The sequence below is a fragment of the Giraffa tippelskirchi genome, chromosome 3 (assembly GCF_054371585.1).
Source record: "Giraffa tippelskirchi isolate mGirTip1 chromosome 3, T2T-mGirTip1v1.2.pri, whole genome shotgun sequence".
In the NCBI taxonomy this organism is placed as follows: Eukaryota; Metazoa; Chordata; class Mammalia; order Artiodactyla; family Giraffidae; genus Giraffa; species Giraffa tippelskirchi.
The window spans coordinates 107,232,071-107,244,861 of record NC_137277.1 but is presented as its reverse complement, the minus strand read 5'-3'; the positions used below and the strand labels follow the sequence as shown (position 1 = coordinate 107,244,861).

The 12,791-nt window shown below is 38.2% G+C and overlaps 1 protein-coding gene across 9 annotated transcripts in view; it reads left to right on the top strand.

Moving 5' to 3' along the window:
* The window catches only part of LOC145542948 (uncharacterized), a 564,353-nt gene that overhangs the window by 521,972 nt on the left and 29,590 nt on the right, over positions 1-12,791 (top strand). The window lies entirely within an intron of this gene.

The following is a 12,791-nucleotide window of genomic DNA, read 5'->3' as shown; positions in this document are numbered from 1 at the left end:
CAGAAAAGACAGACATAGGGTAGGCTTCATGGTGGGCTGATTCAATGTCATCAAGAACTCAAATCCTTTCTGACTTTCCATTCTGCACAACCCATGGTAAATCCACTTCATCTGGCTGGTTGTCCTAAAGTTCATGAGAGCCTGCCGATAGCATGATGTTTACATGCAGTGGAAGAAATAGTCTCCTTTAGCTCTTAAGAATAATAAAATGCCTTGCCACAAAACCTAAATCATCCTTTATGTATTTCACTGGCCCAGATAGATTCAGATCTGCACTCTCCCTTAATGATATCCCAGGTAAGCAGGTTGGGATTGCCATAATTGACTTAGCCTAGTCATGGTCCACCTCTGCAGCAGGGACCCATCAGATTTCCTTGAGTCATGTTGGCTGTTTGGGAAAGGGTTTCTAATAGGCAAGAGGAGAAGAATAGTTCTGGATTATATCTTTTTCCTCATTATCTGCCCTAACACTGAAAGCTATTTCAGTAATGTGGAACTTTACTGGCAGATGATATGGTTTCTGAAGGACACTGTTTCTCCCAGACCAGTGTTTCTCAAATGTGAGAACCTGGAATGTCTATTAATACACAATTTGTTGGACCCCTGGCCAGAATTGCTCAGAGGTGTGGTCTGAGTATTTGCATTTCTAGCAAGTTGCTTGTAAGGCTGATGCTGCTGACAACTTTGTCAAGATAATGCATTTAATAGCAAGTTAGCAGCCTTTGATGTGCTAAGATTACCATGAGAGTTATACAAAATTTACTTCAGACTTTGACAACACTTTCCTTGGGACAGACAGTTTTTGATTTACTAGTGTTCACATGCCTGGTTAGCCTTGAAGGCATCCTTCTTTCCATTTGGCCATGGCCTATTACATAAAGAGCCTCAAATATATATGTATGTATATGTATATATACACATATATGTCTATATTTTTAAACTCTATGTTCCTCCATTGGTTTTATTTATTGTTTTAAGCTTTTTATTTTGTATTGGGGCATAATCAATTAACAAACAATGTTGTGATAGTTTCAGGTTAATGTCACAGGGACTCAACCATACATATACAGGTATCCATTCTTCCCCAAACTCCCCTCCCAGCCGGGAAGAGCCTCAAATATCTTTTGAAAGTCATTGCTGCTGTTACTGTAATAAAAATCGTCTCCTAAAATTATTTTTAAAGCTGTTAGTGCACATGTAAAGTATAAACTTGTTTTACAGCCAAGCTTTAAAAAAGTTACAATTCATATTTCTGTAATTCTGAAAATATCTTTTATTGCATAAATCGGGCTTTCATACACCGACAAGTGAAAGTGTATTACTGAAAATACTGGAAAACTTAATTGCTTGGCGAATAAAAAGATAATGTATTGACTCTCCACAGGCTGAATACTGACTGTTTTTTGACATTGAATAAAGCAATATAAACCATATCTTCACTCTCCAATTTTTATAATAGTAATTTGTTTAACTTAAGCCTGAAGTTTGCTGATCCCTGTCACTGTACAGTTGTTATGTTTTTCCAAAACAATTTGAGTTGGCAGTGGAACCACTTAAGGAGGTAATTCTAAGGAACCCAGATAAATACAGGTTGTCAGAGAAAAGGTACCTGCTACGGGCCAGGTACTGTTCTGGGGTCTGTATTTATGCTATTTCATTTAACCAATTTAAAAATAAAAAAGGGAAAAGCCACAACAAATGGGAGTTCTCCTCATATTCTTTTATGAATTTGAGGTGTTCTCTTGGTGATCTCCCTGGTGGCTCAGACAGTAAAGAACCCGGCTGCAGTGCAGGAGACCCAGGTTTGATCCTATTCACTCTTCAAATCTCTCTTCAATTCCCTCTTTCTCAGGGAAAACTTGCTGGACCATGAAGATTTATGAAATGAATACGTGAACACAAACATTTAACAACTTATCATAGGCCAGTCACGTGCACTATGATCTTTAATCCTTCTGTCAACTGATCAGCCTGCAAGGAGTAGCCAGTCTTTGGCATGTGAGGACTCTAATGTGCTCAGTATTGTACTAGGGCAGCGCCGAACATGGGACCTCATGTACTTCTGGTAAACAAAGAAGCATGTTTTCAATTTCTACAGAGCAAACAGGATTATTGTGCACTGTCTACCTGGATTACAAATGGTCTAGAATTATCTAGGAAGAGGTGTATTTTATTTCCCCATACATAAACACTGACAGTGAAAGATGTTGGTTCTTTTATTTCTCTTTCTCAGGGCTTGACTCTGTATTGAACTTAATGAAATCTAATAGATATGAAACACTTTAATATAAAAAGTACAAAATAATATAAAATGATTTTTTAAATAAATGTTTGATAAAAGACTTAAAGATGATGCTTAAGGAATATCTTGAGATTTTTCTAAACTCTGTGGTCAGCAGAAAATTTGAATTTTGACAGAAAAAGATGACCATGACTTAAGAAAGGAAACAATTTAAGATCCACTACATAAGTTACCTTCAATGAAAATCTTTCAAATTTTAATTAAGAATTCAACTTTTTTAAAGAACAACTTCTATAATGTTTGGGAGAAGCCTGAATTTTAAGACACTCTCCTTCCTCCTGTCTGGGCTATAGCATTCAGCTGCACCATTTTCATTGTGTTGTATATTCTTCGCATCCACAATTTAATGGAGCCTTTGTCAAATAGAGTTTAGTTCTCTATCCAAAGGAGATGTACAAGTTCAATATTCTGGTTTAGTCTTAAATAAATCCTAAATTATATGTATTCTTATGATTCTAATACATTCCTGGGTTCTATTTAAGCTCCTCATCTTCTAATGAGTAACCAATAAGATGTGGTTTAAAAAAATTATATAAAGGTAATAGAAAAAAATTAGAATGAAATGTCACCATTCAGCTCTTTAAAAAAATGTGGGGACATAGTGAGGGACACTAAACTTTTTATTATATTTTAAAATCTGCTGTATTACCATTTCCCAACATACAATATTTCAGGAAACATTTCATTTTTAAAGGGTTCCATTACAGTTAATGAAGATAAGTTCATGTGGTGTAATGAATTTTTTGGTGGAAATTAATTAGATATGTGAATATGTGAATGCTAACATTTATTTACATCCCAGGCTAAATGTACAAAGGAGTGTATGTTAAGCACACAATTAGAAGCAATGATGCATTAAATTGGCCTCACCAAGAAATAATATTAATTTCAATAGTGCAAGGGAAGCTTCTTGGAAAATCCAAGATAAGATTTTTTTTCTGCTCATCCGCCTCTTTTCAGACTCCTTGTCTACACAAGCTACTTCTTTACAAAAAAGCTGTTGGAAAATTTAGAACAGAGAAGGAAAGTATATTTTCCACTTCACATCATAAGCCTGCCTAATATTCTCATTAACCTATGGACTTCCTCCCAACTCCTTTTGATTTGCGCTACACAAACAATATCTAACAACTCCTTTTGCAAACTTTCAGTGACCTTTTTAACCAGGGAGGGAATTCCTCACAGCCAGAAACCTTCAGTTACTGTGTTCTTTTTTAAAGTGTTCCTTTACTTAAAGAAACAACAACAGTCCAGAAACAACAATAATTTTTCTTTGGGGTTCTCTTATTTGAGGATTAGCTCTTGGTAGGCAGAAGCCATGGAACTGCAGAATCAGTTAGAGGGATTTCTTTTAAGAACCATTCTGATTGATATTCCTGGGATTATTTTTAATTTGTGCTAGGAGTTTATTGGAAATTATTGTGCTAGGAATTTATTGGAAATTAAGGAAAATATTAGAACAATATTTTATTGTTCTAATGCTGACTTATTCCACACTATATGTAAACTAGTAAGAGTAATGACTATCGTTTATTGAGTTCTAACTATTTGTGAGCACTGGGCTAGTGAATTACATGGATTGTCTAAACTAATTCCCTCACAAATGCTGTGCATGCATAGGTTTTATTTACATCTCCACTTTATCAGAGTCAAAGAGTGGGGTTCAGAGATTGAATAACTTAAACTCAATGGCCGGTAAGTGGTTAAACTGGGATTCGAGCCTATGTCTGTCTACCCAATAAGCCAATCAGCCAAAGCTAAATGTTTGGGGGCAATTTTCATTGTAATCCATAAAGATACTGGCTTATTATGTCTTAGTTTACTTGCAATTTCTATTTAATGAATATCTTGTTAAACTCTCTAAAGCAAATTTCACGTATACATAGTACAAGAAACAAAAAAGCTTGAATAATGAAAATATTATTTGCTATGCTGAACAGAGGGAGCATATGATTGGTATAAATATCTTGCAGCAATCTAAGTCTGCAAATTTTGAATTACAAATAAGTAATTTATACATTCTGTATAAATTTACTTATCATGTAATGAGATGTCCTCCTTAAATCCAAATGCCCACATTCCACTAATATTCTTGATAACCAACCAAGAACAGAAAAGAAACATAGCGGTTGGTGAACTCAGTCTCAAGACTGAGAGTATGCATTAATCTAAATAACACTTGCAAGTCAAGTAACATATTTCAGTAAATAAAAGATGATGTCAGGCAGCTCAGAATTTTAAATGTTTCACCTTATGAAGAAATGCATGTAAGAAAAATAGCAAATTTCATGATTTCTGAAAATGTGAACATGATCTACACTTGTAGCCTACATCCCCCTGGACTTTGGTTCTTGCAAAGGCAGTGGGAATTTTGTGACACCTCAAGCCATGAGGAAATCTTCATTGTATGCAGCTGTAGTATAAACACACAATACTTAGAACCTCATCACACTCTACAGCTTCTAGATGTGGCATCTATGGGACTGATGGATTTGGTCAATATTAGATGTTCTCTCCAAACGATTTATTGCATAGGAAAAAGACAAATAATGATGTACAAAACACACAGACGTATATTCTAAAGGCAGGAGAGGAGGGAAAAGTAAATTATTTTCTTCACCCTTGTAAGAACTGAAGTTTTGGGTCACAATTTCCTTGTTTGAACATACAATTGTATGGCAAAGTTATTACAAACTTCCTCATGACTTTAATCTCATAATTAGACTAAGTTTATATCAACAGATATAAAATTCAAAACTAATTGTAGAGCGTAACTTTGTTTGTTCAGTAAATATTGTTAAGCATCTAAAGCTAAACATTGACAGGGGACTGGAGGTGGGAAAGTGAATAAAATAAGTCAAATCTGGTCTTGCTTTAATTTTATAGATTATATTTTTATAAGATTGCATTATTTTACTTTTTAAAAAATTATTTATTTTTAATTGAAGGATAATTGCTTTACAATATTGGTTTGATTTCTGCCTTACATCAACATGAATTAGCCATAGGTATACATATGTCCTTTCCCTCTTGAACCTCCTTCCTATGACCCACCCATTCCCATCCCTTTAAGTTGTCATAGAGCCCTGATTTGAGTTCCTTGAGTCATAAAGCAAATTCCCATCGGCTCTCTATTTTACATATGGTAGTGTATATGCTTCCATGCTACTCACTCCGTTTGTCTTACCCTCTCCTTCCTCCCTGCTGCCCGTGTCCATCAAATCCATTTCTTGAATAAAACCTGCTATTATAAATTTATAAAGAGTGGTGAACCACCTCCAACATCAAATCAGAAAACTCATAGGATGACGAGGACCTCATAGATTATCAAGTCTGTTCATTTTTGCCTCTAATGTATAGAGGCAAAATGTTGTATTATGTATTATATCTATATAATATAATTAGATATAAGTTATTGTCATGAGTTTTCTCGAAAATTCTCACTTTTCCTTTTGTCTCTCAAACTTGAAATTGCCCTGCTTTAACTCTCTCACTTGTCTTTAGTTGACTTGGTAAAGATGTGATTGTAATATTCCCTGCCTGGAAAATACACCTGAAACAAGTTGAAGCAAAGCAATCAGAAATGATTCAGGCAAGTTGGACTTCTGTAATAGTTGTAGGTGATGGAAAGAGTTCAGGTTTGGATATCAGGACTGGGACTGATTCCTTGTTTTTTAACTCACTTGATCAGAAGTTCTGAAGCTTTATAGTTGGTGAGCTTGTTAAACCTCATCTCTGGGCCACCCAGCTGGAGTCTCTCTCTCTCTCAGTAGGTCTGAGTGAGGCCTGAGAATTTGCAGTTCTATCACATTTCTAGGTGATATCAAAGATGCTGAAGTTGGGTCTTGACACTGTGGATCACAAGGCAATTTGTTTCAACTTGCCACGCTTGAGTTTCTTGGTCTCTAAAGGGAATGCCATTATCTTTACAGTCTTACTGTCAAGAAGAATGCTCTGAGCACATTCCTGGTGCGAAACATTTGCTCAAAAAATGTTTATTCCCAGTTCTGCATCAATTTACAACTCTGAAATATTTAGGACTACCTAAATAATCCCTGGGTTTCCTGATGGCTCAGATGGTAAAGAATTTGCCTGCAGTGCAGGAGACCTGTGTTCAATCCCTGGGTCAGAAAGATCCCCTGGAGAAGGGAATGGCAATTCACTCCAGTATTCTTGCCTGCAGAATCCCGTGGACAGAGGAGTCTGATGGACTTCAGTCCATGGGGTCACAAAGAGTTGGACATGTCTGAGTGACTAACACAAATAATCCATACACAACAAAAATGCAGGTATAGATATATACAAAGGGTTTTTTGTTTGCTTGCTTGTTTACTTTTTGTTTGGTCACTGTGATTTAATTATTCCTGAAGTTTCCATTCTTATGAAAAATAATCTTGATCACTTTTTTTTATTATGTTTTTTTATCCCTCACATAAATATTGAATATGAAATTCATATGAAAATAAAATCTCTAATATGGGATCCTGATATCCACTATTTACAAATAGAAGAGAATTTGGGGGCTTGATGGTATCTTATAGATCATCTAGTTAATCTGCTCATTTTATAGATGGAAAAACTTGTCCAAAATCACAAAGCCATTTAGTGATTAGAATCCCAGGTCACTCGGGTCAAACCAGCCGAGTGCTGGGTCACTACCTCCTGAAAAAGACTTCACAACATCTATTTTTTTTCTTACTATTTAGCAATATTTTTATTAAATAATAAAATGTAATAAATTTTAAATTTTAAACAGGAAGGAGAGGTGAGCTAACTGCATGAGGCTTCTCCAGGGCCCTCCCATGGGGCAGGCGTGGCAGGAAGTTGTTAGTGTTTTTAATCACTGGGTGTGTTGGATTAAAAATGGGGAGACCCATCTATAGTAGGTGTGGAAAACAAACCTGGTCCCTAGGGGGTGACTGAGAGGACCTCTGAGGACCTGGGTAAGGGCAACGTTCACTCCTACTAGAACAGGGAAGGTAGGTCAGCCTCCTGAGGCAAGTGCTCAGGTGAAGGCCCTTCCTGTGGACCACCGCCCTCACCATGCCTTCTCCAGGCTTCTGTTTGGCCTCTTGTTGCCAAACAATGATGTTATCTTCCCTTCAGTCTGTAGGAAGTGGTGTTCTGGTAGCCATGGCCTGTGATGCCCAAGCCCCAGTGATAAGATCAGCAGGGAAGTGAGGGTAGCAGGGCTGTGTCCACTGGCTCAGATCCACAACCTCTCCTTAGGCTCAAGAAAATGAATAACATTCACTCTTACCATTTCCCCTATCATCATTAAGTACAGGGTCTATTTTTTGAATAATGTTGAGCTGTACTATGACTTTCTTTCCAAACATTTCTATATATGAAGCTGCCTTAGGAATAAAAGGTCCTCCAAAGGCTAGAGAACTTCCAGAGATTCCTAGCAATATTCCTGTGCCAGGTTTCCTTGTCTCCTAGCACACTCCTTTTGTGGTGTGGTGGAGTTGTTGTTGTTCAGTCACTCAGTTGTGTCCGACTCCTTGTGGCCCCATGGACTGTAGCACACCAGGCTTCAGTGTGTCCTTCCCTATCTCCCAGAGTCTGTTCAAATTCATGTTCATTGAGTCAGTGATGCCATCCAACCATCTCATCTTCTGTCACCCTCTTCTCCTGCCCTCAATCTTTCTGAGCATCAAGGTCTTTTGCAAAGAGTTGGCTCTTTGCATCAGCTGGCCAAAGTACTGGAACTTCAGCTTCAGCATCAGTCCTTCCAATGAATATTCAGGACTGATTTCCTTTAGGATTGACTCGTTTGATCTCCTTGCAGTCCAAGGGATTCTCAAGAGTCTTCTCTGGCACCACAGTTCAAAAGCATTAATTCTTCAGCTCTCAGCCTTCTTTGTGGTCCAACTCTCACATCTGTATGTGACTACTGCAAAAACCATAACTTTGACTATGCAGAACTTTGTTGGCAAAATGATGTCTCTGCTTTTTAATACACTGTCTAGGTTTGTCATAGCTTTCCTTCCAAGGAGCAAGTGTCTTTTAATTTCATGGCTGCAGTCACTGTCCACAGTGATTTTGGAGCCCAAGAAAACAAAATCTATCACTGTTTCCCCGTTTTCCCCTTCTATTTGCCATGAAGTGATGGGACCGGATGCCATGATCTTAGTTTTTTGAATACTGAGTTTTAAGCCAGCTTTTTCACTCTCCTCTTTCACCCTCAATTCACCTTTTAGACTCTTTAGTTTCTCTTCACTTGTGTTGGAATTATTTTGTCTCTTTTTTTAGAGCAAGGAGATGAGAGACAGGAATCTCAGACATTAGTAGACAAGAAAGACCCTCCAATGTTTCTGTTTCCCCTTTTGCTGGGATCTTATTTAAGATATTATTAAATCCACCCAAGAATGCAGCAAAGTCTAGTCTGGAAATATTCACCCTTATTGCCATCAAGGGAAAAGCTAAAGTGACTATTATGGACCAAATGTTTATGTCCTCCCAAATTCACATATTGGAATCCTAATTTTCAGTGTTATGGATTTGGAGCTGAAGTCTTTGGGAAATAATTAGTAAGACAAGGTCATGGGGTGGAGCCCTCATGATGGGATTAATAAAATAAAAAGAAGAGACACCAGGTCTTCCCCTCTGCTCTCCACTACATGAGGATACAATAGTAAGAAGACCCTCAGAGAGTGAGGAAGGGGTTTGTCACCCACCACGGAATCTTCTGGGACCTCGATGTTGGATTTCTCAGCCTTCAGAACTATAAGAAATAAATCCCTGGTGTTTCAGCTCTTCCACTGCTCCCCAACCCCAGTCTGTGGTGATTTTTTAAGCAGCCCCAGCTGACTAACATAAGGGCTTCCAGGTGGCTCAGATGGTAGAGAATCTGCCTGCAATGCAGGAGACCCTGGGTTGGAAAGATCTCCTGGAGAAGGAAATGGCAACCCACTCCAGTATCCTTGCCTGGAAAACCCCATGGACAGAGGAGCCTGGAGGGATACAGTCCATGGGATCACAAAGAGTCGGACATGACTGAGAGACTAACACACAGTTAACACAGGAACTGATGTCAAGAGGCCTCAAGAAAAGAGGTCTCTATTTTTTTTTATTATTTTTATTAGTATTTAATAATTAATCATTTCCATTAATTACAGGTGAAAACAGGAAATAAATTGGTTTAGATTATGGGATGAAAGAGTACATTTTGCTGTACAAAGGAGCCTTATCAAAGCAAGGAAATGGTTATCATTAAGTTTTGAGAGGGTGACTCTTGAAAAGAGGAAGGGATTCATGGAAAGATGCACACATGAAAGATGCGGTTTCATAGGTGTCACTAAACTCCATTTCTTATCCTCGGTGGGGTTGCATCAGTATTTGTCTTACAACTATTGGCAAATGATACATTTGCTTTTATAAACTTTTTTTGCATGCTCATTATATTTCATAATATTTTGTAGAGCCCTGCAACAGGGATTAAATGGCTGTTGCATGCATGCTAAGTTACTTCAACCGTGTCTGACTCTATGCAACCCCACGGACCATAGCCTGCAAGGCTCCTCTGTCCATGGGATTTCCCATACAAGAATACTAGAGTGGGTTGCCATGCCCTCCTCCAGGGGATCTTCCAGACCCAGGGATTGAATCTATGTCTCTTACTTCTACCTGCATTGGCAGGCAGGTTCTTTACCGCTAGCACTACCTGGGAAGCCAGGTGTAAAATGGCTTCTAAATATCTAAATGGCTGTTAGATATTTAGAATTTCCATCTGAAATCTTGAAGAATTCAATTGAATTATATTAACAATAATAAAGGCAAAATAGCATGTCTTTCAATAGCACATTTATGTAGTTTTTATGACATTTGATTTCTCACTTTGCCTTCCCCAACAAGCTGAATTTCTTGGGTGCTCTTTTTAATAACTCACAAGGATCATTTGGGATTCCCCATGTGCCTCAGTGGTAAAGAATCCTCCTGCAATGTAGGTGATGCAGGTTCGATCCTTGGGTGGGGAAGAGCCCCTAGAGAAAGGGAATAGCAACCCACTACAGTATTCTTACCTAGGAACTCTCATGGACAGAGGAGCCTGGTGGACTACAGTCCATGGGGTCACAAAAGACTTGGACATGACTGAGCGATTAAACAGCAATGATAATTTATTAGATTTTGGTTATTTATTATGTGTCTAAGTTTTCAGGAAACAATTACTACAAGCAAAGAAAAAAATGCAACTGTTTTATTTTGAAAATGAATTATCAGAAGGAAACATTCTGGCTGAGTAACAGTTGGATAACTTAGGTTTATATCAACCTAAAAATATGAAGAAAAATGAAAGGAAGGAAGAGATGAAGGAAGAAAGAAGAGAAAGGATGATGGAAATGAAATGACTGTGGAGTGCCCAGTGCATGCTAGATGCTTTCATCCAGTGTATCACTTTTACTTCTCAAGGACCACAGGAGATTGTTTTCTTTTTAAAAGAAGCAGAGAGACTCCAAGAGAATTTCTTGTAGCCCTTTAATACTATTGTACCCAAATCACAGCTCTAATGTTACCAGTTTTAATAGGAAGTTAAAAAAAAAAATTAATAGAGGGACTTCCTGGTGGCTTAGTGGTAAGGAATCTGCCTGCCAATGCAAGGGACATGGGTTTGATCCCTGATCCAGAAGGATCCTACCTTCCATGGAGCAACTAAGCCCACGAGCCACAACTACTGAAGCCCACAAATCCTAGAGCCCATGCTCCACAACAAGAGAAGCCACCACAATGAGAAACCCATGCATCACAACTAGAGAGTAGCCCACACAGCAATGAAGATCCAGCACAGCCAAAAATAATAAATAAATAAAATTAAGTTTAAAATTAAAAACGTAATGGAATCCAGTTCTAGTGATACTGACAACTTTCCAATAAAAGCACTCTTAGGTGCCATCTCTCTCAAGTAATTCCTGTAGGTTGGAAAACTTTTAGTTGTTTTCCCTGTCGGTTCATTAGAAACAAGGATTGGGGACTCCATAGAGTTTCCACACTGGCAGTTCTCCAAGTAAGGAGCTTGCCTTAGTAGAAATATAAGTGAATGGATCTTGTCTTCAAAATCTCATCTGTCACCTAGTTCCAGAGAGAAAATAAAGTCACACCTTCTTGGGGGATGATGTACTAGACTTTTGAAATAAGGAGAGATTGTATGATGTGTCATTAAATGCAATTTCTTTTTGAGAATTCTCTCATTGGTAATTACTCTTATTATGTAGGTGGACAGTCTCTTAATATAGATAAAGACCTTTGCAGCTGCTCTCCTCGTCAGCCTCATGTTTAATATGCACTTTCTAATTAGCATGGATGTAAAGCCCGGCATTTGCAGTCAGCCTTCCTTTCTGTTAGATCAGGTTTTAATCTGGGCTGTGTTCAGCTGCGCAGAGCTGATAAGCATTTCTGAAATCTCTGTACACGACAAACAGCACTTTAATCTCGTCTTTCAATTTCCAGTGCACTCATTACACAAATTCAGCTCAAAGAACCTTGATGCATGAAAATTAGCCTTCCTGGATGTGGTACAATTTCTTTTAACCTTTTCTGAAATACTCTGATCCTCTAGGCCTCTTGTCACAGGAAAACGCAGGCAGTGACTTACTTGTAAAATAGAGGAAATTTATCCCCAAGGCCCACGGATGCTACAGTTGAGTTAAATGTGAGCTATTTGTTTTAATTGAGGATGAGGGAAATGATGTCTTCCATTTTAACCTAATTTTCAGAGAATAAACATCGTCACATAGAGATAAATTCTATTTCCATGTAGTGCTTTCAGATACAGAACCCTCGACTGGGCCAGCTGTCTGACAGAGCTCCCTCATTTAAACCTCAAGCCAATTAGCACCAATTTTCAATAGTTATGCAAGCAGTAACCTGTTCCTCTCTGTACATAATCTCTCTATGAGCTGGCTTGGAGGAGATGAAATTCATAAAGTGTCAAATTGCTGTCCTTAATACCGTTTAGGTCTTTATTTGCATTACACCCTCGGCTCTGATTTGAAACTTTCCAAGATAAAGATGTGTGAAATAGCAACTGTGCCTTCCTAGTGTCTAGAGACCAGAGGGGACTGGGAAAGAATGTGTAGTACATACGGAAAGCTTCACAGGCATGAAGACCAAGACCATCTTACAGGGAAGCAGGAATCGGTTTTATCTGTCATTTAACCCCATACATTCTTCAAACACAAATCAAGGCGAGTTGAGGACACAAGATCCCCAATGTATTTAACCTTTTTTGGATTATGAAAAGTAATCAAGCTTCTGGAATACTCCATGAAAAGGACAGCTTATTGTATGCACATACATTGCTTTAACGGAAGCTACAAACCCTTTTGGTGAGAAAGTCTTCGGGAATGACTGAAGGACTTTCCTCCAAGTTTCCAGGGAGTATGTCCAGCCTCAGCACCTGCAAAACTCAAAGGCCTTGGGCTGAGCTTAGCCCTCCTCCTTTGGTCCCACCTCAGCCACACCCTCTTTGCTATTCCTCAGTGCAGTTCAG